At 39.3% G+C, this 27,148-nt stretch overlaps 1 protein-coding gene and 1 long non-coding RNA gene across 6 annotated transcripts in view; one reads left to right on the top strand and one right to left on the bottom strand.

The window, feature by feature from the left end:
- LSAMP (limbic system associated membrane protein) overlaps window positions 1–27,148 on the top strand; it is a 1,273,416-nt gene that overhangs the window by 711,296 nt on the left and 534,972 nt on the right. The window lies entirely within an intron of this gene.
- Window positions 1–27,148, bottom strand: part of LOC144588028 (uncharacterized) — a 93,188-nt gene that overhangs the window by 33,648 nt on the left and 32,392 nt on the right. The gene's annotated exons all lie outside the window — the stretch shown is intronic.

Below are 27,148 nucleotides of genomic sequence, written 5' to 3'. Positions count from 1 at the left end.
AACCAAACTAAACAAATCGTGGCAATGGATTCAAACAGTTTGATTTTCAAAGTCTCCATTAGCCGTGCGCTAGATGCTTATGCAAATGAGAGGATACCTCCGCCCAGAGACAATGACATTTCTAGGCTGTTACAAGAGCTAATATCCCGCACCCCTTAAACGATGCAACTTAATATAACTCATGTTCTTGGAGTAGCTTGAATTGAGCCCTTCGTTATGAACAAGAGAGTTCTTGATAATTTCCTTTCCCCTGCCCATGTCTATGACCTTATTTCCTCCCTTGCTTCATTTGAATGAGAATAAGTGAGTCTAAGATGGGGCACATGCAACTTGTCCCTTGGTGAAACTGAGTACACAGTACTCGTGTAGTAACGTAACAATGGAAGGAAAGGAAAGAGTACCCAACCCACAGCTAATGAACTTTTAGGAAAAGGGGCTTTGGAAGTGTTTCTCCTTCTCCTTTCCTTTCCCCCACTTCCTTCTGAAATTCAGACACTAATCTGAAATTCAGACACTAATTTCTTGCCATTTGGTCTGTGTCTCATAACATTACAGCAAAAACTATGCCTCTTTTGGTGGCAGTATGTATTTCTGATGAAAGAATGCTTGGATAGTTTGAAAAAGAGTACAGTATTTTAATTTAGAATGGTTCCTTTAATTTGCATGTTTCCTTTTGCGGTTAATCCTGTGTTGTTTTGCTATGTTCCCACTTCCTGTTTTCAGTTTCCTTGATTAGTCTTGAACAAGAGGTGTCTTTAGTGTATACATATGTGATCTGGGTGGTTGGTGGTGGGAAGCTGCACCTGAGAGAGCCTAGATTTCTGCTCTCTTCTCAAAGCCGAAAAACAATGTGTATTATTGTAATATGTTCTATTAAAATAGCAAAACTGCCCTACTATGAAAATTATTCGCTGGTTGGGTGCATGAGTGCATGAATATGGTCTTTCTGCATATCGTAGCAATAAAACTACTGGATGTGATTTAGAATAAGTGTTTAATCTTTACAAAGAGCTGATGGTGCACTATCCTCAAATACCCAGAGAGCAGTTCTTTGACAATGCTAATGACAGAAGCAAAGTTTTCACTCTATTCTTCCAGAATGAGGCTTGGTAACTAGTAGACATTGCTATGAATTTGTTCATTTCCTTTCATTTAACGACTGGAAGAATACTTGTGAATTCACATTATTGGTGTGTGTGTGTGTGTGTGTGTGTATGTGCGCATGTGCACACACATGCATGTGTGTCTTTTCCACATGGATCTCAACTTTTCACTGGATACAGAAAGACAGAATATGGTACATTTTTAAATTTTCTTATGTTTTGAGTGTATAGTAGGAAAGCAAGAGTGAGGAGCAATTCTGAATGCCAAGCCTAAGAGAGTGTGTATATTTTTCTTCTCTTAGATCTCATGAGCTGGGAGTGTTCTGCTCCGGGAATATCCTTTCAGCAGAATCTATTCCACAGCTCTCCAAACTTGTTAACTTGCATGTAAGGTTTATCCACATGGAGTAATAGGATTTACAGAGTAATTCATCTGCCTTGCGTTTGTGATGGAAAGCTTTAGCCAAGGCAGATACACCTAACAGTGGTGCTGCCTCTGACTGCTGAGTTCTTTCTCTGTCCACCTGCCCTGTGGGTATTTATGCTCTTGTTAACCCCTTTCAGCAGGGCTTCCCTATGCTCACTTATCTCCTTCCATTTTAAAATCCATGGTACAGTAATTGTACTGGCTTGGTGTTTCTCTTTCTTGCTGTAGCACAGGAGGGAATATACTCAGCTCTACTGTGTACATATGGCTGCAGCAAAGTCATTAAGCTCACTTACCTAGCTAGGGGTCATTGGATTTCTATTTTCCACTTAACCTTGCAGCCCTGGAGTTTGTCTAGAGATACCTGGTGCTCAGAATTCCTTTGCTGTAGGCTGCACGGAAACATATAGAATATGCATGTACAGATTTCATCTTTTTGTATGAGTTGCCAGAATATAGTTTTGTTTTAGAAAGTTTATTGACATCTAATGTAAGTTCACATCCAAAAGTGTGCGTGAGGGACACAGTATTCATCAGTATATTGTGTCCAGTGTGTATTAGTATGGAATGAGTGAAAGACACACAGAGAAAGAGTATGCAGAATAAACACACACACACACACACACACACACACACAGACACACACACAGACACACACACAAACACACACACAACAGAGAGACATTAATTTCTGTTAGGTAATAGTGCATAAACTTTCAAGCCCAACAGCTAAAATTAGACAATATATTGAAGATCCAGCCACAGAAATTAGAGTTTCAGCTTGTTAGATACAGAAAGGTCTGCATGCTTTGTAATTTTGCCACTGGCAAGAATTCAGTTCAGACTTTATCTTTGTTGGGAGTTTTATTCATGTAGCACCTAAATGTGCTTCACTTAAGCAATTATTTCAAGAATGTGCTCTATGAGTCCTTGGGCCGACAAGTGCTGGTAATTTCAGCCTTCACAAATCTCATGCTTATGTGCACAGCTGTCAGAGATAGCTCTAGTGTTGGTGTGGCTAGTTCATCTCTAACCCAATTCAGATATTCATTTGGAAGAAATTAATGTGTGAAGGGGAGACTGGGGCTGTGCTCATTGCCCACATTCAATATCACTGCATTCAAGGGTCCCATTTACATAGAGCCCATAACGTGAGTTGTACCCTAATCAAATGGAGCACACTAAGTACTTATACAGAAACTTGGATAATAAAAATCTGTCAGTCTCATTATTGTTACGTCTTACAAAATTTCACCAACTTTTATGTTTTATCCAAGTTCTTTCCCCCCTACCACATAAAGATTTGTGTGCATTTGTGCACTCCCACCAATGTACAGATTTAATGCATATACTTTTCTAAAGTGTTTTTCTCCATTTATTAAAGCATATTTGTGTACACTTCTCAAATGCACACATTTTAGTCATATACATTTACTTTTCAGATGTACACCTATTTAGACACAATCATTTTTCAAATGTATCCATGGTTTTCAACATATATTGTGTCTCAAGCTGCAAACTCTGTCCATTTTTGATTACTAGTGGAAGCCTACATGAATTGGTGTGTGCAAACTGAACTCTTGAACATGTGGAGGTTGGAATGTGAAAGTAGGATTTAATTCTGCCCAAATTATGAGGCCTGAACAGGGCTGATTCAGTTTAATATTATATTGACATAAAAGGTACTAGTCTATTGGATGTGCTTCAGCAACCAACTGGATGTTCAGCAACTTCCATTAAAAAGTAGCCTTTGCTAATATTCTGGCCAATATTCTCCCGGGGCTGCTGGGAGCAGGGAAAAGGAGGGACAGGGTGGCTCTGAGGTCCATTATGGGAAGAAGCTGGTGGGTGGTTAGAAGAATCAACTTACTGCAACTTGTTACATAAGATATGAAAGGAAATAAGAGTCCTTTTAATGTGTTAGCAGCCATTCACAAAATCCCATGACTTGGGGCATGAGAAACATCCAGGCAAAGATTTTATGTGTAGATGTGCCATGCTTGGGATCTTGCATATGGTACAAACCTTGCATCAGATGCTTCATGAAGTGAAAATAAGGCAAAGGACTTTGATGAAGAGGAGGGTTAGGAGAGGGAGTATAAATTCTGGAAGACATCTCTTCCACCAGAAACCCAAGAGAGCTTCACTTTTACCACAGCTTCCATTTCTGCAGCCTGAGGACTCTTCTGTCTTATTTGGATTCTAGGAATGGCATTTCTTAATCTGTATCAGTGGCAAAGTCCCCTCTGTGCCACCGTAGTGAATCTATGGAAAACTGGGCAAGGACCCTTCAAAACATAGAGTTAACAGAGACAGCCAATGGGGAAGGGGACAGAGTGAATTATCCTGGATAAGCAAGCAAACACACACACACAAACACACACATACATAGAGCAAAGTTTTCCATTCTAGGTGAAAGAAGAATTCCATAATAAATGCCAAATATGTGGGTAGGGCAGTCCAATGGCAGACAGTAGGTGGCTCTTCCAAGTGGTTCCATTCTGAACCAGTTTGTTTAATATTTGAAAGGGCCAGGGTTCATCAGAACACTCCTGATTTCAGAAACTCTCAGTGTTCCCTGCCTCCACTTGGAGCTGTCCAAGGTTCTGCATTTCACCTGAATCCTTGCTTTTCTGCTTGCGTTCCTACTTCAGTTCCTTTTCTGCTTGAATGCCAGGCAGACTTACGATCTATGCCTGGAACAAAATAGTGACTGATTTGTTTCCACTTAATTTAAGGCTCTGAATGAGCAAAGGGTTACAGCTTAGTGACAGATAGTATGATTCATAGTGCATTCTTCTGGGTCCATTTCCCAACATCACCAGGTACGGATGGGTAAGACCTCTCTCTAAAACCCTGAAGAACCATTCTCTGTCACTGCAGATGGTACTGATCTAGGTGGGTCAACTGTTTTTGACTCAATATGAGGCATCTTTCTGTGATTTTTCCTATGAATGTCACCCATTTCTCTGATAATTTAAATAGAGACTATGCACATATCAGGGGTATGTTATTGTACTCCCTATGTTATTTTGAAATCTACAAATATCTGGCTCCTGATGGTGTTCACAGAGCCCAATTATATAAAATAGTACATATACAAGCTCTGCTCAGACTTCATCAGAAAGTATGTGGTGCAGTCTGGTGAATTAGGAGTGAGGCCAGTAAGGCTTGCTCCACTGCCCACTCCTTACAGATAATATGACAGACATGCTATGATCAAGGATTTTATCTTTATGAAGCCATGCTGTATACAGCCTGTAAGCCTTCATAGCTTACAGATAATGTACTTGTAGCACAACAAAGAATTGCATGTCTTCAAAAATTGTTACTATCCCCGCTTTACACTGAAAGTAACATTGATACTTTGGGCTTGCTTAGTGTTTTGTTGGTCCACTCATCAGAACAGAACTATTTGTTCCTGTTGTTCTCACCACAAAGATCCAAACAGACAACAACTTGACTTATAGCCTGATTGGGGAGCAGGTTATTAGGGATTTTATGTCAATCTTCATGAGATCCTCACTGGCTTAAGTATATGGCCAGTTCAAACAGAAGAAGAAAGCCATGCCTCCAGTTTAAATTCACAGGCTACGTACCCTATCCTTTTCTAGTTTCCTCCTTAAGTGTGGCCAGAAAGAGGAATTTAGAGGTTTCTGATGCTAAATTAGCCACAGGTTCCCATTATGTCTGAATGCAGGGAACTGTACTTTCAGAAAAAGTCAGTATCTGTCTTTTAACTTACCAGAGATTATCAATTTTACGTTTTCCCTGTCACATTTTACTTCAAGGTTGGTGATGAATAAAATTAATATGTGAATTGTAACATGGGTCTTCAAAATTATGATACATAGATTTTATTTCCTGTCACAAAATGTGGGGTGTCTTGTGGAAAATGTTTTCTACTTAAGTACAGTGTAAAATATTTGTGTTACATGTTAGTTATAGTACTTGAGTAGGAAATGCTGGGGCTTTCACCTTTAAAATACATGGAAGCAGCAGTCAGCAAAAGGATAAAGTTCCCCACTCTGGATAACTTGAAATTCCACTAATTTCATTTACACACACACATGAATGCACACCCACTTTAGAAGTAGTATGAATATTTGTGCAGTAGTAGTGATGAGAAAAATAGCCTTATACAGTATTTATAATGCTGAGTTTTATAGTCCACTTTTCTGTCAACATAATCCAACTGAACTACAAAGTTATCCTAAGAGATATGGAAGTTTTTCCCATTGAGATCCTACCTTAGATTCTTCTAGACTGGGAGAAAGCCATCATGGATAAATAATAAGGCATTTTGCCTCTCTATCTTTAGGAGTACTGGAGCAGTTTAGTCCTACTCCAGAAATGTCTACCCTTTCTTTTTTGAGCATCTCAGAAGAATGGGCAATTAACTGCTGCTGGATTGTTGTGCAGTAAATCTATATCAAGGAAATGATGGTAATAAATTAAACCAAGGGAGCAGTCAGAGAGAGAGGCTGAAGGTCCGTAGGATTTTCCATTCTGAAAACATTCCAGGGATATGTCCACACGGAACCTATGCCATATCATTTCTTCAGCACACATAGAAAAAAGAGCTGAGAAGCTACAGAAAGCCCACAGGTGGCAAACTACCTTCTCTTGGTGTCAACAGAAGAAAAGTGTACAGGAAAACCAATACATCCACTGCCCCCACAGGGAGACACACACACACACACACACACACACACACACACACACAGAGAGAGAGAGAGAGAGAGAGAGAGAGAGAGAGAGAAGAGGGGAAGGAATGTAAACCTCCCATGTTTCCCTTCTGCTCTGGCTAGTCTGAACCAGAAAGGCTTAGCAAATGCTATAGTTTCTTTGCCATAGTTTCTCCAAAACTCCCTCTGCCACTGATTTCCCCCCAAAATACCTCTGCCTGAATGGAAGGAACATGTTGAGCAGTAACTGGATTGTAAATAGACTCTAGACATATGTTTATTTCAGTCAGTATATTGTACAGTAGTTTGAATAAAATAGACAGTCCAAAAAAGGCTGAAGAGCTAACTGAAGTGATAAAAGTAATGCCAACTAAACCAATGATAATATTTGAAGTCAACCTAAACCTGATGTTGATATTCTCAGGAGTACAAATTCAAAAGTGAGTAGTATCAAAGGCAACATATACATATTTGATTCACCAGTACAAATATTCTGTTCTTTTAAATCCTAATTGCTGGGATAAATGTAGGAACTATTATGAGTCAATACTTTGTTCTACATGTAGACACAAAGAAAGGAGAAAATTTGTTTCTCCCCTAATATACTTTTTCATGCAGTGGAATACATAGACATGTAGTAATTTTATGAAAGTTAACAGCTGATATTGAAGTTCATACCCTGGGGAGGAAGAAAATATGAAAGACAAAATGCAAGAAATTGTACATAGAACAAATGTAACATATTTAATTTGGATTGGATACACAACACAAGTGTAATCAGTGAATAAACCAAGACAATATGTAAGATATTAAGTACTTTTGTTCTTTAGAGTTATCACCAGTGGCCCGTGGTTGAACACTTGTGTCTTATGGTGAAAATTTTAATCAAAGTGCTGCCCTCTCCAGCTGAGATGACAAGCCACCTCTGATAGTGATGCCATGAAGTATTCTTATTGGCTTAATTCTGTTCCCAAATAGATTGGGCAGGGACCTCTCCCTGCATTAGAACATATCTGGAATTGGTAAAATATTTGCAGCATCAAATGGATCTTTCTCTGAATACAGTAATAAAACTTGGAAGTACGTAGCTTGCGTAATTAATTCAGTGAGGTGAACATGAGGAAAGTGTACTTTATATAACTGGCCAATAGCTTGTAGAATACAGACATTTTTACAGAAAAGTAATTAAAGAATTCAGTTATTTTGAGAAATAGACAATAAAGAGGTAGTTTTAAAATGTAACAATTGTTGTCGTCGTTTAGTCATTTAGTCATGTCCGACTCTTCGGGACCCCATGGACCAGAGCACGGAAGGCTCTCCTATCTTCCACTGCCTCCCATCACATCCTCTGTTGTCCGCTTCTCCTCTTCACACTTTCCCAACATCAAGGTCTTCTCTTCTCATGAGATGGCCAAAGTATTGTAGCCTCAGCTTCAGGATCTGTCCTTCGGGTGAGCACTCAGGTTTGATTTCCTTTAGAATTGATAGGTTTGTTCTCCTTGAGGTCCAGGGGACTCTCAAGAGCCTCCACCAGCACCACAATTCAAAAGCATCAATTCTTTGGCGGTCAGCTTTCTTTATGGTCCAGCTCTCACTTCCATACATCACTACAGGAAATACCATAGCTTTGACTATTCGAACTTTTGTTGGCAAGCTGATGTCTCTGCTTTTTAAGATGCTGTCAAGGTCTGTCATCGCTTTCCTCCCAAGAATCAGGCGTCTTTTAATTTCGTGGCTGCAGTCTCCATCTGCAGTGATCTTGGAGCCCAAGAAAGTAAAATCTGTCACTGCCTCCATATCTTCCCCTTCTATTTCCCAGGAGGTGATGCAGCTCGTGGCCATGATCTTAGTTTTTTTATTTCTTTGATGTTGAGCTTCAGACTGTTTTTTGCACTCTTCTCTTTCACCCTCATTACGAGGTTCTTTAATTCCTCCTCACTGTCTGTCATCAGAGTGGTATCATCACCATATCGGAGGTTTTGATATTTCTTCGGGCAATCTTAATTCCGGTTTGGGATTCCTCCAGTCCAGCCTTTTGCATGATGTATTCTGCATATAAGTTAAATAAGCAGGGGTACAATATACAGCTTTGTCGTGCTCCTTTCCCAATTTTGAACCAATCAGTTGTTCCATATCCAGTTCTAACTGTTGCTTCCTGTCCTACGTATAGGTTTCTCAGGAGATAGATAAGGTGGTCAGGCACTCCCATTTCTTTAAGGCCTTGCCATAGTTTTCTGTGGTCCACATAGTCAAAGGCTTTTGCATAGTCAATGAAGCAGAAGTAGATATTTTTCTGGAACTCTCTGGCTTTCTCCATAATCCAGCGCATGTTAGCAATTTGGTCTCTAGTTCCTCTGCCCCTTCGGAATCTAGCTTGTACGTCTGAGAGTTTTCGGTCCACATAGTGGTAGCAAACTAAATTTTGGCCTCTGGAATTATAATTGTAAAACTAATTAGTTTTACAAAGTTATTTTCCCAGCTTTGTGCAAGACTGAACCCTTCACAGACTGAACTCTTCATTCCCCCATCCCCATACAAACTAGCTGTGACTTTCTTTGATCATCTTACCATTCCTTGATCCTGTCCGAACTGGCATCTTTTAAAACACAGCTTAACTTCCACAGGACAATAAGAGAAGTCGTATGGTCCATATAGTCAGGCATCCTGCTTCTTATAGTGACCAGCCACATATCTCTAGGAAGCCCACAAATGGGGCTTGAGGCTATACAACTATTCCCTTCCAATAATCCTCAGCATTTTCTCCTCAGTGACAGCAGTGACTCTGAGCTTGGACTTCCAAATGACACATCCTTCCAGATACAGGGTACATTTCCTCTGGGAGGAAAACAGAAATTATATGATTCCCTATCAACTTGTCCCCTTAAACAAACACAGTTAAAAGGTGGAATCTTTAGATTTACCCCTGCAGTTCATGAACAAGTTTGAAAGCAAAGGGATGTGTTCAAGTCTTCCTTGGACTTTGGCATCTTGTAATCGGATTCAGTTCATAGGTTTCCAACATCCTTATGGCTTTGCCTAGAAACTGATCTACAACAGATTTCTGTTTCTTAAAGAGTTTCTAAAGATGGCCAACTTTTCTTTTCATACATCTTTACTCATGCCTACCACATCAGATACCTGCCTAGCACATCAGTTACTGAAAACAAATTGTGCCAAATCCCCATTTCTCTTACAATTAGCATCAATGCAGGGGTTGAACAAGCATTTATCTAGTAGCAGATACTGACTTCAGATGAGTTCCTTTGATTACACTATGAAAGCTCTTGAATTACTAGAGAAGAGAGTATTTAGTTTGTACAAGGAGGAGAGCTTCTAGAATAAATAATAAATAAAACCTTGGGTAACCCACGTGTTCTTGGCCAGCCTGCACAGCTAATGGTGAAGGCTTCTGGGAATTTCAGTCCAAGAACATCTGGGTTACCCATGGTTGGGAACCACTGTTCTTGAAAACAACCAGTCACTCCTATCTTGAGCCGATTGCTAAATCAGTTCAGGATAAAGCGTCAGGTAGGGAGAACGACTTGTACATGAAAGATAACCCGTAGAAACCATCGTTGAGCAATTGTCCACCTGATGCTAAATTACACAATCACTCAGCCTCAACATTAAATGTCTTGCAGAATGCTGGATGTCTTTAGTGAGAGCAGTCATGCAGTGGTCAGTGTGGGCGTGCACCTATGACATTGAGGTTTGTCTCATTAAGCCACAAATCCCAATAATAACTATGACTTTTTTGCTTCCCTACCTTTTATCATGAACAATGATCAAATACAGATGACTGATAAATACATAAAGCAGGGTGAAGGCATACTTTCCATGTCAGTTACACACCAACCTCCTGTTTAAAATATCCAGCTACATCTACCAGTGAGCATATGGAAAAAACCATGGAAGGCTTGCTGTCCCATTGAGAACAGTAGAGGTAGCGTACCTTACCGTGAAAATGTGACAGGAAGAAGGTATGTAAATCTAACTGATCTTTCTCTTTCACATCATATACTTTTCAGCAACTGTGGCCTGTAGTAGCATGCAGGACCCTTCTACCAGTTTCACATCATTGGTGGGCAACAAAGTGATGAGGAGATGAATTGATTCATCCAACCTGCTCCTTCTGCTTCACTCACTACATTTCCTTGCCTGTAGAGAGCCTCCATGTCCTGACATCTAGTATATGAAAAAGTGGGGTGGGTTATGGACAGATGCAGCATTTATTGTCTACCAGAAGATGGTTCATGTCAAGGAAGATCAAGTTCAAGTGTAATTCCTTAATTGTACTTTGTTTAATTATATGATTATATGACCTTTTAAAAAAAATGTAAGAGATATGAAGAAGATATCAAAAGAACAGAATTGGCTACAGATAAGAATGAATAGCAAACTTCTAATTGTAACAAAGATTAAAAATTTGAGGTAGAATATAATTGAGGAATCTCAGCCTAAAGGCATTCATTTTATGAAAGTTGCAAGTGTACCTTCAAAGAAAGCTAGGATTAAATTTCTAGTAATAAAATGAATGCAATGCCTTTTGGCCTCTAGATATTTTGTTGATATATTTTGAGCTGTGCTTTGGCTAAAGCTTCTTCAAGCAGAACAGTAACATGGCATTAAAACAAAGTTTGAGTCTTGCACAATCCAGATAAAGAAAGAATTGAAAGCTGCATAGATTATAGTTTTATTAGCATACATTTTATAACAGGAAATGCAGTTGAGAGCATTTCATTAAAGATTGGCTGTATACATGCTCAGGTTTTAAAGTGGCTTAAATTTAATGACATGAATGCAAAAAAAAAAAAAAAAAGGAAATGAAACACTCTATTCCTATTTGAATGGAATAGCACAGACCTCTGTCCAGGATTACTAGTCCACTGTTTTATCTCTTCTCAAAAATGCAAGTAAAACATAGTCAATGCCTCATTGAGACATTATTTGAATGGAGTAGGAAAATGTCCAATCCAAGATTATCACTTTGCTCTTTTATTTGTTGGTTGTCAAAATGCAAGTAAAGCACAGTCCCAACCTCTCTAAGGATATTTTAATATCAAATGCATGAGGCCTCCATACCTTTGTCTAACTGATCCAGTCATATTTACAACACAGCCAATCCAGTTTATGTAGCTGAACTTTCTGTTTGTACAGGGGAGCTAGAGGCAGCACGGTCATTACATTGATCTAAACCCAGGGCCATCATGAATTTATTGCAAAGATAAAGTTAGGTTTGTTTCTAGCTATAGCTTCATTGTTGAGTATACAGTACCATAATTCACAGGTGAATAATAATGGCTAAAATCCAGTGGTATGCTGCAACCAGAGTACACCCATTGAGTCACCGGAGATTTGCTAAGTCAACTCCTCCCTAGGTTCCATCAATCCAATGGTCCTATTCTAGATGCAGCTTGCTACTGGACTTCAGCCAATATGTTTGTTGTATTCATACTTTACATTTTATCTTAGCTCTCTAGCTCAATACTTTAATATATGAAGTTGTTGTTATGCAAGGAAAAAAAATAAGGGAACAGAATTGGACAGGAAAGTAGAAACAATACTCTTTTCCCCATGACCTTACACAGAATTACTACTTAATGCTCTTCAACAATGTTTTTCAATGAAGTATTAACAGAATGTGGGCATTAGATAGAGGGTCTATTTTTATTTCTATAGATGTAGTGTTTGCAGAGTTAGGATGAATGTGAAATGTTCTAACAGGGAATGGGGATAATAGAATGTTCCTGGCTACATTTAAGTTAATCATAAGTTTCTCCTAGGTTTATGTTTAAGGACATACTTTTCTGATGCTGGATTTTGGATGAAAAACAAAGAAGGACAAAAGACAAGTTAAAATACCTCAAGCCTCCCTTGAGAAACAGTACTCAGTTCCACCAAACTAGCAAGCAAGGGAGAAAAACCCTGCCACATGCCTTTATATATTACTTTATATACATACTTACATGGTTTATATATGTGTGTAGCATATATACAAGCTGTATACTCACTAATTTACATTGTAGCCAAATGGCATTTCTTCAGTGTTGTCACATGAAAAGGTATAATAAAATGTTTAAGAAATGTGAGGGGGTGTACTCACTTCTATGATATATTGTATATAGCTGAGAATGTCCTACGGGGGGGAAACGCCTTTGTGAATCTGCTGAACTAACAGCATTCATGAATGAATATATATAAGCAAGCTTAGAAGTTCTATCAGGTGCCATACCAAGAACTGTATGTGTGAGACCTTTAGAAAGTGAAATGGGAAATATTATCTATGTACACTGCTTTCTTGTAAAAATGAAGTCATTGTACACTATAGTGTGCATATTGCAGGCATTTCTTTAAAATAAAATCACTGGTCATGCTGGAGTATGCACTGAATTTTTGCTGATTTTATCTTATGTACATTTGATATAATATTAAAACTTATACACACCTAGGGAAACAGGATGTTGCAAGATATATAGCCTTGGCAGGAGAGAAACTTGTAAAATATGTTTTGTAGAGGGGGAGTTGTAAGTAGTACTGCTTAGAATTTAGAATATATGGACATAATAATGTACACATCAACACAAACTGTATACTTTCAGGGACCTATGTCGGTAGGTTAACAAATCATAGGTGACACTTGCAAGGGAAAAGAACAAAGGAATTTTTCATTGAGTGATATACATGCCGTATTATTGTAATACCAAAACTATAACTTATGTTAAAGTAAGTAGTGGTGGAGAAACTGTGTCAGATTGTGTTGGTTCAAGCTGTTCCCCTGAGTCTGCACACACACTTCAATTTGCTGCGAAGTGCCATATGTTTCCCTACTTAGCTGGCATTAAAATTGCAAGTTACCCAAAGCATCTGAAATAGCATCTCCTATTCTTTACAGATGGATTCAAGGGATAAGAACAGCCTCAAATTAGTTTACCTTAAACTTGCACCTGTGTTTTATCTCTCCTTTAACCTCAGGGAACCATCTGTTTCCAGTGCAATGTGGATGATCCAGATAGTCTGTCCTTTCACATCCCTAAGGTTTCCTGAGCATCTTTTTTCTTGCTCTGCATGTTCTTAGCTAAACTAAGATCCTCTGTGATCCCATCCTTACAGTAGTGCCATAACTGCTTTGGCTGTTTGTCCCCTGAAACTTCCTGGCTCATCTTGGTTTTGTCCAGAACCTCGGAAGGCAAACCACAAGAAGAATCTAAAAGAACTAACTTCTTATGACTGGAAATTTCCTCTCCATTACTGATGTTTGCCATAATTCTTGAACACTCCCTGTATCCTCTGATTTCTGTTTATTATTATCAGGGTGTTCATGAAAGGAGCAGGTTTCTCGGGAATCATGTAAAACAGTGGTTCCCAAACTTGGGTCCCCATATGTTCTTGGACTGCAACTCCCAGAAATCCTGGCCAGCAAAAGCAAGTGGTAAAGGCTTCTGGGAATTGCAGTCCAAGACCATATGGGGACCCCAGTTTGAGAACCACTGATCTAAAGCAATTAAGTTCCTATGGCTATCAGCTTCCACTACTGGGAAGGTTTTCATGTATATATTTAGCCGCCTAGAGTGGTCCTCACCCTACCAGATAGGCGGGATATAAATTAAATAAATAAATAAATAAATGTCCATGTACTATGGCCTAAGGAGGAGCTGTGTTCTTAAAACATCTGGTACACAATCTTAGCAAAGAAGTCTCTGTTATCTAATACCAAACCAGCTGAGCCTTGATTTCTGAAAGTGACCAGCACTTGAGCTCTCATGCAGTTATAGTACAAATATGTCACATGAAGTCCATCAGCTACTGTGAAAAGATCCCACGTTTCGATAGCTAAAATTCACAAGCGGTAGAATTTGTCCTGTAGCCATGTTATATATCCTTTTCATGTAGGATAGTTAGAGAATACTAAGTTTTTGCCGATCAGAAGTACTGTAGGTTCCAATTGCTACTTTCTCCAGTTTTTGTCATTAGTGTCTCTGACCTCAGTAGTACAAATAACCATGTCTTCTTTGTCTAAATCCTGGGATTAGTCATGATCTAAATAGAGATGGTGGAGAAAACACACTTTCTGTATGTTCAGATGGATATTTGACATTATCACTTTCTGCCTCATTTTTATTACTCTAGTGTGACTCCTGTTTCATTTTCTATTTAGGCTTTTTTTCAAATAATTTAAAAAGTTTCTCAAATTTAATTTTCTTATAATATTTACCCTTTACATTTTTGATGTTTCCGGATTTCTTGGATTTCTGCCTTCTCCTTTTCTTAATCACTGTTCTATTTTTCTTATTCACTGCCATTGCTTTATGCCTCTGCTGCTGGCCTTGAGCAGATTCTTTTGCCAGTCCTGAACTAGAATGTGAACCTTTTTTTTTTTTTGCATGGCGCTGTAAGTATGCTTAATTGATTATTATATTCATACAGGTCGGATTTGACAAGTCCTATGTCCTTCAACATCAGAAATAGCCAACCTTCAACTGATTGTCCTCTTTGTTTGTCTCACGTTGACAAGCAGACCTGTTCTCATTTGCTTTTGCATTTGATGTACTGTGAGCTTGAGCATGAAGTTGTTTTAATATCAGCTAATTCAGCAAATTTTCTGGGGGCTGTCCAGGTTCTGACATTGTGATAGTCTCAGCATAACACAGCTCTGATGTGAGATTAATAAGGGGTATATTCTCCACAGGATTTTCATAGCCTTGAGTGCTGCCTTTGAGGTCCAGGGTCCAATCTAAGACAAAATTCACGGTATATGCAGATTCAGCTTCTTCTTCCACGTCTTCCTCCCTTGGTGCAAAGTACTGATAATTTCCATTTGCTTTTTTTGGCCATTTAAAGGGAAACTGAAAAACAAGTGTAATCCCCAAGGTTATGTAACTCTTTCTGGTTAGTATGATTCCTTTGCCTCTTATACCCAGTGTAAAGAAAAGCAAGTTGCTTACTCTCCAGCAACAACAAAGGGAAATACTCCTGCTTTTGCAGCTCTGCAACTTTAAGCTGACATTCTAAATCTTTACAGTCTCTCTGACACAAGCAACTAATTTCACAACATTGACTTATTTTCTAATTTCCAAACTTTCAGACTGGGAGTTTAAAGTTCCAGTAAATGGGAAAGAACAGATTTTTCATAAACAGATTCAATGAAGTGGGAGAGGAGATTTTTTTCACTAGAAATAACAAGTTCCCATAATTTAACTCTAGTAGCAAGGAACAAATGGCAACAAAAGATTAAACAATTTAAAATTATTTTGTTTCATTTTAAATGAGCAATGAAACAAAATGGAGATAAAGCAGAAGGATGCCAAGGAGCTGTTCCCAGCTAGCAACCAGAACTGGGACCTCTTGATTTTTCCCAATGCAACATTTAAGCTGCACATACACACACAGCAATTTTAAGTAACACTGGACCCATATGTACAGATAAACCTGTGCATCCTTGACTACAAGAAAATAGATGAAATGATCACTAAAAAGTTGCATGGGCTAAGAAACATGTCTTAACCTTTCTCATTAAATGAAAAAGTCCCCCTACAAATTTGTGATCCAGAGGACAGTGGTGTGCCTTCAATTGTTGATGTGTTGGAGGAAGCTGAAATGATTATCTTTCTTCCTCACCCAGACTTGCAGTCAGTGAAAGGATAACACGCATTAGGGGTGCAGAAAAGCCGATCTGTAACTTGAGGTATTGACCACTATTCCAACCTGGAAGTCTGGGACTGTCTGTTTACCTTGAGTTGGGACAGATGACTGCATAAGACCAGGGTAAACTTTGTTATTTTCTATGTTGTTTCCTCCTGTTTTTTCACACCAATTTTTGTGTGTAAGAACAGGGTGGCGGAGACAACTCTTTGAAACCCTGTGCCCATTCAATTGTTTTGCTAGCCTAGCAAAACAAAACCTGTGTTGAAATCCACTGGCAGGAAGCATCCCTGGCTTTGAATAGTAAGTACAACTCTCCCTCTCCCTCTCCATTATTAAGCTGACAGGCACTTAGCCAATTACCCGGTCATAGTTTCAGCTGTATTTATGGAGAAAGAAGCAGCAGTGGAAACAGCTCCTGTCTTTGGGGTTTCAGCTGAGTCCCTTGTATGGTGTAGCATTTCCACAACCCCACCCTGTCCATGTGTCTGAAACTATTTATTATTATTATTATTATTATTATTATTATTATTATTATTATTATTATTATTATTATTATTATTATTATTATTATTATTATTATTATTATTATTATTATTATTATTATTATTATTATTTAAAAATGATAAAAACATTGACTAGTATTATGTAACTGATAGACATTTTAACCAAAAACCTAAGTATCTGTTAAATATTGGCACAGTATGTATGCTGTTCCTAATATTGCTGTTTTTGTAGCTTTGATGGTGTGATTTCTGAGATCTGCAACTGCTTATAGTACTGTGTGAATTATTATTATTATTACTATTATTATTGTCATTGTTGTTGCTGCTGTTGTTGTCATTATCATTGCCATAATCATAATCATCATCTTGATCTTCATGCTAAACATAGCCGTCACAGATGTTGAAATGACAAATAAAAAAAATCTTATGATTTTTTTCCCCTTTTCATCAGTTGGAGAGAGCTACCTTCTAAAAAGTTTGTGCCAAATTTGTTCGTCTTTAAGGTGCTATCTTTTTTCTCATAAGTGAAAGGTTTGCTGTTCAATTTGCTGATACAATGCACGCATACACTCCAGGGATTCCTGCTATATACAGGTCTTCCCTCCAAATACAGCTCACTGTTCACAATGATGGACATTTTTCTGGTACATAATAACAGAAAGTTTACAATAGCTAGCAAGTGACATAGCTAGCATATATAACTTTGTACTATGGGTTGCTGTTATTTGCCATATTATTGCTCAAAGCCTGCTATTAGAGTGGGACAAATTCCCACCAAAACATGTTTCATGAATATTTGCTCCAGTATAAAAATGAATTCGTTTTGGCTGCAGCTGTGTTTCTTTTGTGTGCTATTGCTTGTTTTCTTTTTTTTTAACTTGACTAATGTTCATGGAAATTACATTTTAAAACTATCAATAGATAAGTAAACAATCTGGCTGTGTCTTCTGCAGCTGGCAGCATGCATACATATGCACATACACAAATGCACACACAGAAACATAAATGGTTTCTGTCAATGACTGACACTGTCACAAGAACGTCTGTGTTATATTTTTATTCCATGTAAATTTCTCTTAATAAAGCAGTGGGTGATAAGTTTTCTTACCACAATTTCCCTGTATCCAAGGCAATTAAATGAACAAGATGTAGCTTTGATCTCAACTTGGATTGCACACAAAATTATTTTATATGAATGTGACAAGAGAAAATTACCTTCCAAACACTACACCAAGCCAATGTTCTGGTAGCCTGATTTTAATAGGAACAATGCCTCAGGCAGGGCCTGTGAGCCCCCAGAAAAGGAAAGGTTAATAATTTTAGAGCCCTTATTTGTTTCCGCTCCTTGATGGAGTCACAGCTCCAGGGACTCCCTTAACACCCTCTTCCTGATTATTTCTCTGATATCTGTTCCTGCCCCATTCTAGGCAATCAATGCATTTCCACAACCTTCAGTAGATTTCAAAACAGACTCAGTAAAAAGTCGTTACACTTGGCCAATCAAGAGGCAGAAGACATCATACTTGCCATCTTTTCAAGGGGAAAAATGTCACCACTTTTTATTTTTGTCTCTCTCAATGTGTTTTTAATTGTCTGTAGCTGAGATTATTAAATGTGCCCCTAAAAGTCATGCTGGTTTCAAATGAGGTAGGTGGACTTAAATGTGAGCAAATATAACTAACCAACACAGCTAGAATAGTGATCATCCTGTAATCACAGCGGATGACATGCCATTGTTAGAGAAGAGGAAAATCACTGCTTCTAACAATTACATTGAGTGAATTCAGATACTGAATCAATCTGAAGAAATGGCCAGCTGCCCATGAGCATTGTTCAAGTGGAAGAAAGAACACAATTCACTGGATCATTATCCACACACCTCTGCTGGTAATTCCTCAACCGCGAGTAAAGTGATCAATGGGCTTTCCCCTAGAGATGCAGTCCTAGTGATAGGAGTAGTGTCTGGCTATGGGTATCTGCTCTGGGTTTAATCCAGACTTATTCATACTTAGCTTAAGCCTGTTAAAATAAAATCATGATTCACTTACAACTTCTTGATTTCAGTCAATCTATTCAATATTCAACTAAATTTTGATCAAAGCCTTTGCCTCATATAGTGTGATTAATTCAGCTATGCCAACCTCATTTAGACATGGAACTTGATGGCATCTACTGATTTGTTTGGACTCGTGTGTGGGATTATGGATTGTCCTATGAGAATGAAGGCTTCCAATCCCAAACTCATGATGTGGGTTGTGAGACAGGAAATGATTTAATTTATTTATTTATTATATTTATATCCTGCCCATCAAGTCATTCGACTACTCTGGACGGCGTACATCAAATGAAATAAACAGATAAAAATAACATCAATATCCAAAAATAATTAATCATTTAAGATGGAAAAAACAAAGAAGATAGATCAAATAGTGCCCGGAGGGAAGGCCTGCCTGAATAGCCAGGTTTTTAATTGGCTTTTAAAAATACCCAGTGAAGGGGCCATACAGATCTCTCGGCATTAGGTTCCTCAGTCTCACCTACTGACTAGATCAAATGATACGGGTAGATTTTGGTGGGAAGAGGTGTTCCATCAGGTGGCGAGGTCCTAAACCATTTATGGCTTTGTATGTCATCATTAAAACTTTGAAATCAATGGGGAAGCACATGGGCAGCCAGTGCAATGCGGCCAGAGTGGGAGAGATATGATGGTGGTGGTTGTGGGTTTTTCGGGCTCTTTGGCTGTATTCTGAAGGTTGTTCTTTCTAACATTTCGCCAGTCTCTGTGGCCAACATCTTCAGAGGACAGCACTCTGAAGTCACAGCACTCTCCAGCCACAGAGACTGGCAGAACGTTAGGAAGAACAACCTTCAGAACACGGCCAAAGAGCCCAAAAAACCCACAACAACCATTAGATCCTGGCCGTGAAAGCCTTCGCGAATACAGATATGATGGTGTTTTCTCACCCCACTAAGAGGTCTGGCCGCCGCATTCTGCACCATTTGAAGCTTCTGCATCAGTTTCAAAGGTAGCCCCACGTAGAGCGCATTACAGTGGTCTAATCTTGAGATTACAATGGATCCAGGGCATTTGTTTCATCCAAGTGCACCTGAAGCTGGTCGGCCACCACCCTCTCCACCACTTTGCTAATGAAAGAAACATTGGCGACATGCCTGTGATTGCCAATATTGTCTGCTGCCAAATTTAGTTTCTTTCTTACGGGCCTAATGAGTGTCTCCTTGAGGGCAAGGGGAAACTCTCAAGGAAAGACCCATTAATTATCGTCATTGCCCATTCTGTTGTTATAGGCCTGGCTGTTTGATTAGCCAGGCCAAGCAAGGGTCAAGAGATGAGGTGGTGGCACGACAGCGATCAAGTGCCTTGTCCACAATCTCTGGTATCACCAGCTGAAATTGATCAATTCTCACCGGGCAAGGCGGAGTGCTGGACATCTCTGTTTGACTCACTGTATTCAAAAAGGGAGAGAGTTCCTGGTGGATGGCCTCCACTTTAGATTTAAAAAATGCTGCAAATTGGTCTGGTGAGCTACTGGGGGGGCCATCACCTAGACCAATTCCAGATAGGTCGCAAATTATGCGGAAAAGCTCCGTCTACTGATTTGAAGCTTCACTTATCCAATCAGTGAAGTGTGCTCACCTAGCAGTCTTTACCTTAGCAAGGTAAAGGTTACTCACGACCCTGAGAGCTGCTCAATTCTGAACCGTTGGTTCAGAACCTCAATTCTGAACCATCGGACAGAACTTCAATTCTGAATCTCTTCTCCACTTGCACTCTAGCCTTCTCCTAGTTTTCTTCATCACTGTCAGGTCCTGATTAAACCAGGATGCAGGTCGAGCTCTGCACTGGAGAGGGCGTTTAGGAGCAATCGTGTCTACAGCCCTGGTGGCGGCGGTAAGCCATCCATCGACCAGAGGCTCGACAGGAGCACCAGTCAGGTCAGCTGAAATCCCTCTCATGGCATCCTGAAATCCTATGGGATCCAATAGCCTTCGAGGGCGGACCATAGAAATAGGTCCATGCTCCCTGCAAGGAGGGAGAGCCACTAAAAAGTTACATTTTATCAGAGGGTGATCTGACCATGACAATGGTACCGACACAAAGTCAGTGATGGGAGTAAAATGTTTGGACCCTTTACTTTCATTCGTCATTTTCCTAGCCTGCAATTTTCATATTAAGAGGAATCTACAATCCTTTGTCTTCAAACACACACACACACACACACACACACACAAAGAGAGAGAGAGAGAGAGAGAGAGAGAGAGAGAGAGAGAGAGAGAGAGCATAGGCCCTCTTCTCCTCTTGTGACGGCCTCTTTCAAATAGTCTTTGACTAGATTGCTCTGAACTGTGCTGTTGTGTCAGTACTAGGTAATTAGTGTCATGGCCCTATACCATTTACTGCACCTATATGGACTTTGTCACACCCACTGACCCACCACCACCTATTGTTTTGCAGAAACATAGCTACCTTGTAATTTAACCAGACATTAACATTGGAGAGAGTCAGTCAGACATTTATATCTTTTAAGTATTCCAGGTCTCAACAAAACTACTCAGGTCCTTTAAAAATCCCTAGTTAGTCTTGTATTCTGCTATACCTATCATTTGGATTGAGAGGTATTGAGTTCATGAAGCAAGCCACAGTCTTACAAAAGCTTACAAAAGTTGAGCAGGACTGTTGAGGACAGGACATTCTACAAGTCATCATTCATAGGGTCACCATAAGTCACAGGCAACTTGGTGGCATGCAACAACAAGAGCAACATTGTCTGGATCCCTTGTTTTATTCATTTTCCTACTCTTCCTTACAAATCTGATTTTTTAGAGGTGGAAATGGGAAATTAACTGAATTGAGCATTTCGTCTCTATTACATTTTAATTTATTTATTGGTGGCATATAGTTTGTAGGTAAAACAGAACTGTGGTAAGTTGCCATGTCAGTATCTATCTTTATGACACTCAAAGTTATTTCGATTTTAATGAGTACACGTAAATCCATGGTGGATGAAATCTGTCTCTGGTAAATTCTTCCATATCTTCTAATGGTTTTCTGTAGCCTCAGCTTAAACCAGGCTTGCCAGTGCCTAGAGGGAAATGCTGGCAAAGAGAATAACTTAATAGTGTACAAATCCTGACTGTACGTGTGGGAACTTTAGGCCATTTTTTTCTTATTTTCCCCCTTGTATGCAAAGTTTAGGTGCTGCTTGGAAAAAAAAATCTGGATGCATTTCTGCTGCTTAGGAGTCCGTGGTGCAGCACACAGATTTAGAATGATATATTATTAAGACCATGATCTTCATCATTATCATTAAAAATGTTCATTACATTTCTCCCACCAGGACTTTCAAGGTGATGTAAAATAGATTAAAATAGTCAAGAATGGATCAAAAACATTTAATGTATTACAAACATTCAAGAACAGATTTAAAACATTTGAAAACACATGTTTAATATCTAAAAACAGATCCAGCAGTTTCTAAAAGACAGCTAAAAACAACAACCCAGTCCTCGGGATAAACCCTTTGAAACAGCACAGTTTTCGTTGGTCATGAGAAACACAGCAAACATGGGGGTCAGCCTAATGTCTCTGGGAAAGGATTTCCACAATAAGGAGCTCCTGCTGAGAAAGCACAGAGTGAAATGAGTCCTTCTGTACTTACATTTGTTCACTATTTGTTAACTGCACTTCTTCTTCCCAGCTAGATGTGTGTCGATCTGCGTTTTTGGGCAACGGCTTCTAAAATTTCCCAGGCAGCCCGTAGAGTTCCGGGAGTCACCATTCAAAAACACAAATCAGCACACCTCTAGGTTTTGCATGCAAAGCATTTGCTCTGCCACTATAAGTGGTACTTGAAAAGAACAGAAGAGTGTTATTAGGCAACCCCCTTTTTTAAAAAAATGCACACATGCATTGTAAGAGGGGCTCCCCCCATTGTCTTTTATAAGCTATATTTATTTGTAAGTTATTTTAGTACATTGTATCCAAGACACTCTTGCTTGATTTGCTGCTGTTTCTATTGTTAGTGCATCCTAGAATCAATGCTGATGAAGCATGATGTAAAAATATTTAAAATACACCACCACCCCAGGCAAAAATTGTGAATACAGGAGTTGCCCTCCAGCTGCAGAACCCCCCCAAAAAAATCCATCTCTATCTATCAGCCAAGGAGTAAAAGCTGCTGGATAGTGTGTTTGTATGTTCAGATTGGAGTTTGTCCTCAGCATTGTTACCACTTGTTTGTAATCTGTTGTGACAATAATTTGATTGCAAATGGGTTACAAAACTTCAAAACCAGCTAACTGGCCAAGAAGCAATTTTCTGGAGGTCTGTTGACAGTAAATGGTTAGCCATGGCTAATCAGTTCTGCCCTTTGATTAGCTATCTGTTTGGTGGTGGTGGGTAGGTGGGAGCAGGCAGGCATCCAGCCTTCATCTAGGTAATCCAGTTTTCTGCAGCACAGACCCAGAGTCTTGATCAGTAGTGCCAGGTACCAGAGACCCTTTAGGAAGCATATGAGCAAGACAGGGAGGGCACCCCTCTGAAATTTTAAGACAAGACACTTGCTGTGTGGGGCCAAAATCTGCCTCTGTTTTATACATTTTCCCATAAGTGAAAATGCATGGTCTAAAAAGGGGCATCCATTATCTCTTAAGATTTGTTTATATTAATTTATATGCAGATATGCCAATTTAGCCAGAGTATTGCTTATTTATGTCATATAAGGGCAGTTGTGCAAGAGGGACAAGCTGTTTTCCAGGCTAGTTGCCTCTAGATTGTGCAATCAGCCATCCAGAAAAACAGAGGGAACTGCTTGCACAACAGCTATTTTGTGCACAGTGCGTCAAACAGGATACTTTAAAATAAAAATACAGTACATCTCACCATAATGAGAAGGACGATGACCAGGAAGCTGTGTGCCTCTTCAGCTTTTTGTTTTGGTGCTGCTGATGGGCAGCTTCTCTCTTCTTCTAATTCTTTATCTTTGAACTGGATTTGGACTGGATACAGTTTTTTAGATTTAAAAAAATGCCTTCAAATGGAGGATTATAATCTATAAAAATGGGGCACATAGCCACTCCATGTCCTGCATGGAAAAATTGCCTGAAACAACTGATTAATGAGGGCAGCAGCTCAGGGCAGCAGCTCAGGAGAGAAAGCCTGGGCTAACACTTTTCTGGAACTTTCTCTTTACTGATGACATGTGTATGCAAGACACAGCAACACAGTGCTTCCTGGTTTCCCCAAAAACAAGGCCAGGAATTCATTCTCTGTTCCATATGGTTAACTTTAACTTTAAAAAGGAAAAGAAAAGCTAGTTATGCGTACATTGTCTTTGGATAAAATGGACCAATGCAAGAGTATTTGTGCAATTTTGTAAGGTGGTGCCAACAGCTGCACTTCACCCACAGGATGGAGCAACAGTCTTCATATCTCATTTGGCATGTGTAGAATTAAAAAGATGGTCAGAAATTTTAATTAAGAAAAGCAGAACTCAAATTAATATAGCAGTCTAAACTGCTGCTACCAAAGGAGAAGATGGATGCTAGCTCAACTCTCCAACACAACTCAATATGTATCCTGAACACTCCACCCACTGAGGTCCTAGGAGGGGTCAGACTGAAGTTACCACACACTAAATATATTTCTGTGCAGCTGCTCCAACAGCTATTCCATGAAGTTGTTTGGTTCCAAGGAAGACTGGCCTTGCTGTTTAGATAGTATTTTTGTGTTCCGGATTTTGTTTGGTACCTTTTAAGACAAAAATTCCTAGAAGCCTTCACTGCTAGCTGTGCTAGCCAGAATTTCTGTGAGTTGTAGTGCAAAAACATATGGGGACCCAAAGTTGGGAAGTACTGGTCTTAGTGGAGAGGCAAGTTGACCTCTAGGTCTACCCAGCAGTTAGTTTGCTAAACTATAACGAAATAGATTAATTTGGTAAACTATAATGAAATATCGTTAAACTGTTGAGTATGGAAGGATTTCTGCTGGATGGGCTTTGAAAGAATTGGTCACTAAGGTAGTGCGTAGCCCCCTTCAGTTCAAAACCATTTGCATTTCTCTTCCATTTGAAAGGGAAAAAAACAGCAACAACAGGTATATGGAAATACATGGATATCATGATGGACTTAGGGATAGAGAATGCTGAAATATCTCCTAAAAAGTATAGGGCAGCTCATCCCCCAGGTGTATAGCCTTTACTTGGTACACAGCAAAATAGGAGGCTTCTGCACACCCCTATTTTTAACCTTGTACCAGGTGCTTTCTTTTGATTGTATATACTAAACTTAGAGGCATTGGTGAATTTTGCCTTGTCCATATTTTTAAGCAACCTGTGTCTTATTTTGATGTATCTTTCTTTTAAATTATATTAAGTTCTTATATTTGATCATTATTCCAGGAAAAACTTGGAAAGTTGTTGGGGTTTTTTTATTACAGCTCTGTGAATCCCCCAAACAGTTTAACTAGTTGTACACAGAAGTAACCTTTCTGAACTTTGCTTTGTTTTGTGAAGGGCACTGGAGAATCTAGTAGTTCATGTGAAATGAAATAATAGAGATTCATCTTAGTCAGTGGTTCCCAATCTTCAGTCCCTAGATGTTCTTGGACTCAAACTCATAGAAGCTTTCACTGCTAGCTGTGCTAGCCAGAATTTCTATGAGCTGTAGTCCAAGGACATCTGGGGACCCAAAGTTGGGAAGTACTGGTTTTAATGGAGAGGCAAGTTGACCTCTAGGTCTACCCAGAGGTAAAAATGGGAATGATGACGATCAGAAAATAAAGGTTATGAAATGGGGCTCTTTCTTTCATTTGAAATTTCAGAAAACACAGCATTCATAATAGAAGGGAAAGCTGCAGTGCTGTGGTTCTCAACCTTTGGTGCCCATATGGTGCTGAAATAGTGGTTGAAGAGGCTGAAAGAGATATGATGAACTGACAAGGATTCTGTAGTAGTCCAGCAGCATTAGGAAACCCAAGACTGGGAATTCTGTTGCTGCAGTGGCAAAGTAGTAGCAGGGACCAATATTAAAAATCCCTTGTTCTCTGATGCCTGATCACTCAAAATCACCTCCTATAAAAACCCATATAACATTTATTTAAGAAAAGCAGACACTTGCATTTTCTTTTGTTATACCCACTTGCATGAAATAATTAGTTCTGCTTAAGGTGCAGGCACTCTGTTCTCCAGCCTGACAAAGGTAGTTGCTTTGTTTATTCAGACCGGTACAAGGTCTTACCAGTGTACTAAACAAATTTACTTCCTGTGCTATGTCGAATGGCCTTATTGAGAAATAACCAAGACCTACAACTTGCCATGCCTGAATGATTAGCCCTGAGTGAGCCTCTCCATCAAGTATGGAGCCATAAGCTTCTCAAATGTTCTAATACCAGTGGGGTTTTTTAAACTATGATTGGGTAACTAAATCAATTGGAGTTGGAGAAGGGGACCATGCAATCTCTATCAGACATAAGGAGCATAGCTAATTGGTGGGGTTTTTTTTTACATTTGTACCTCACCTTTCCACAAAATTGCACTTGCAAAGGCCTGCAAATTTAATGAAAAAAATAAAAGCAAGTAAAACTAAACTATAAAATCATGTGATAGAAACTGAATTCCAACAATCTCTGGAGCTCTGCAGTTGCTAGCTCCAGAGCTATAGAAAGATATGGAGATGCAAATCCCATCAGAATAAATGGGAGCTGTGCAAGAATGGTCATATGAGTGTACTCTTTTAAATCTATCTGTTTCAGTCAATTATCTGATGGAGAGTTTCCTGGCAAAACTGTATGTAAAGATAGAAATAAACTGTATGGTATGCTTTCCATTGCATTCCTATCAAACATCTATCTAGTTTATTAATCTTCCTGCTTGCATTCTGTTTACAGATGCACATAGCAATCAATAATACGGCATTCATATGGTCTTTTCCCCCTTGACCTTAAAGCCTATGTGGGAATCCCGAGTCACATAAATTCCTTGGCCATTTCTTATATATCCTTCTCTCCCTCCTGCTGGTTGATCTTGTGTTCTGGCCTTAGGCAAAATAACATGAGCAGGGTTTCCTGTTCACTTTAACACCGCTTGTGATTATTAATCTGAGGAACAGATGGAGTGAAAAAACTAATAATGTAAATGTAATAAAAAATATGTACAGCCTGGGTGATCAATGAAAGGCCTTCTTTAGTTCCCATGGTTATAGGAAAAAAGGGATGGTGCCCAGGTGTACATAAAAATGAGATAAAAGAAGAAAGTGAGTTGAGTTATTATTTCCTGGAAGTTCTTTCATATGCCTTCTGATAGCCCACAGATTATAGAAGCAAATAGGATAGGGCTAGCTTACTCTCTTTCCTCGTGCATCCAGTCTAAGTAGGTAATGAATAACTGGACAGGGATTCACTCTTCCTCTGTAATCCAAGTGAAGTGGCACAGTTTTATGTGTTAGTAGCATGTCAGCTATGGTTTTGAGGTCAAGTATATGGCTAGCTGGATAGCTCATTGAGTTGGGTCTTTGACTGGAGCCAGAAGTTGGGAGGCCAGTTCTTCACTGCACCTCCTGGCGGAAGAGCTAGACTGTGTAGCCTTAGGCAAACTGCACAGTTCTCAGAGTGCCCCCAGAAGAAGAGAATTGTCCAATTATTTCTGATACCATGAAACCCCTGGAAAGGGTCACCATAAGTCAGACCCAACTTGATGGCAGAAACTTATTATTACACAGCACCAGCTGTTTCCCTTTCTAGGATTCTTCAGCTATCTGCTTTTAGGGAGG

This window comes from Pogona vitticeps, chromosome 3 (assembly GCF_051106095.1).
Source record: "Pogona vitticeps strain Pit_001003342236 chromosome 3, PviZW2.1, whole genome shotgun sequence".
Lineage (NCBI taxonomy): Eukaryota > Metazoa > Chordata > Lepidosauria > Squamata > Agamidae > Pogona > Pogona vitticeps.
The sequence above is the reverse complement of the archived record's forward strand: the minus strand, read 5'-3'. Positions and strand labels throughout refer to the sequence as shown.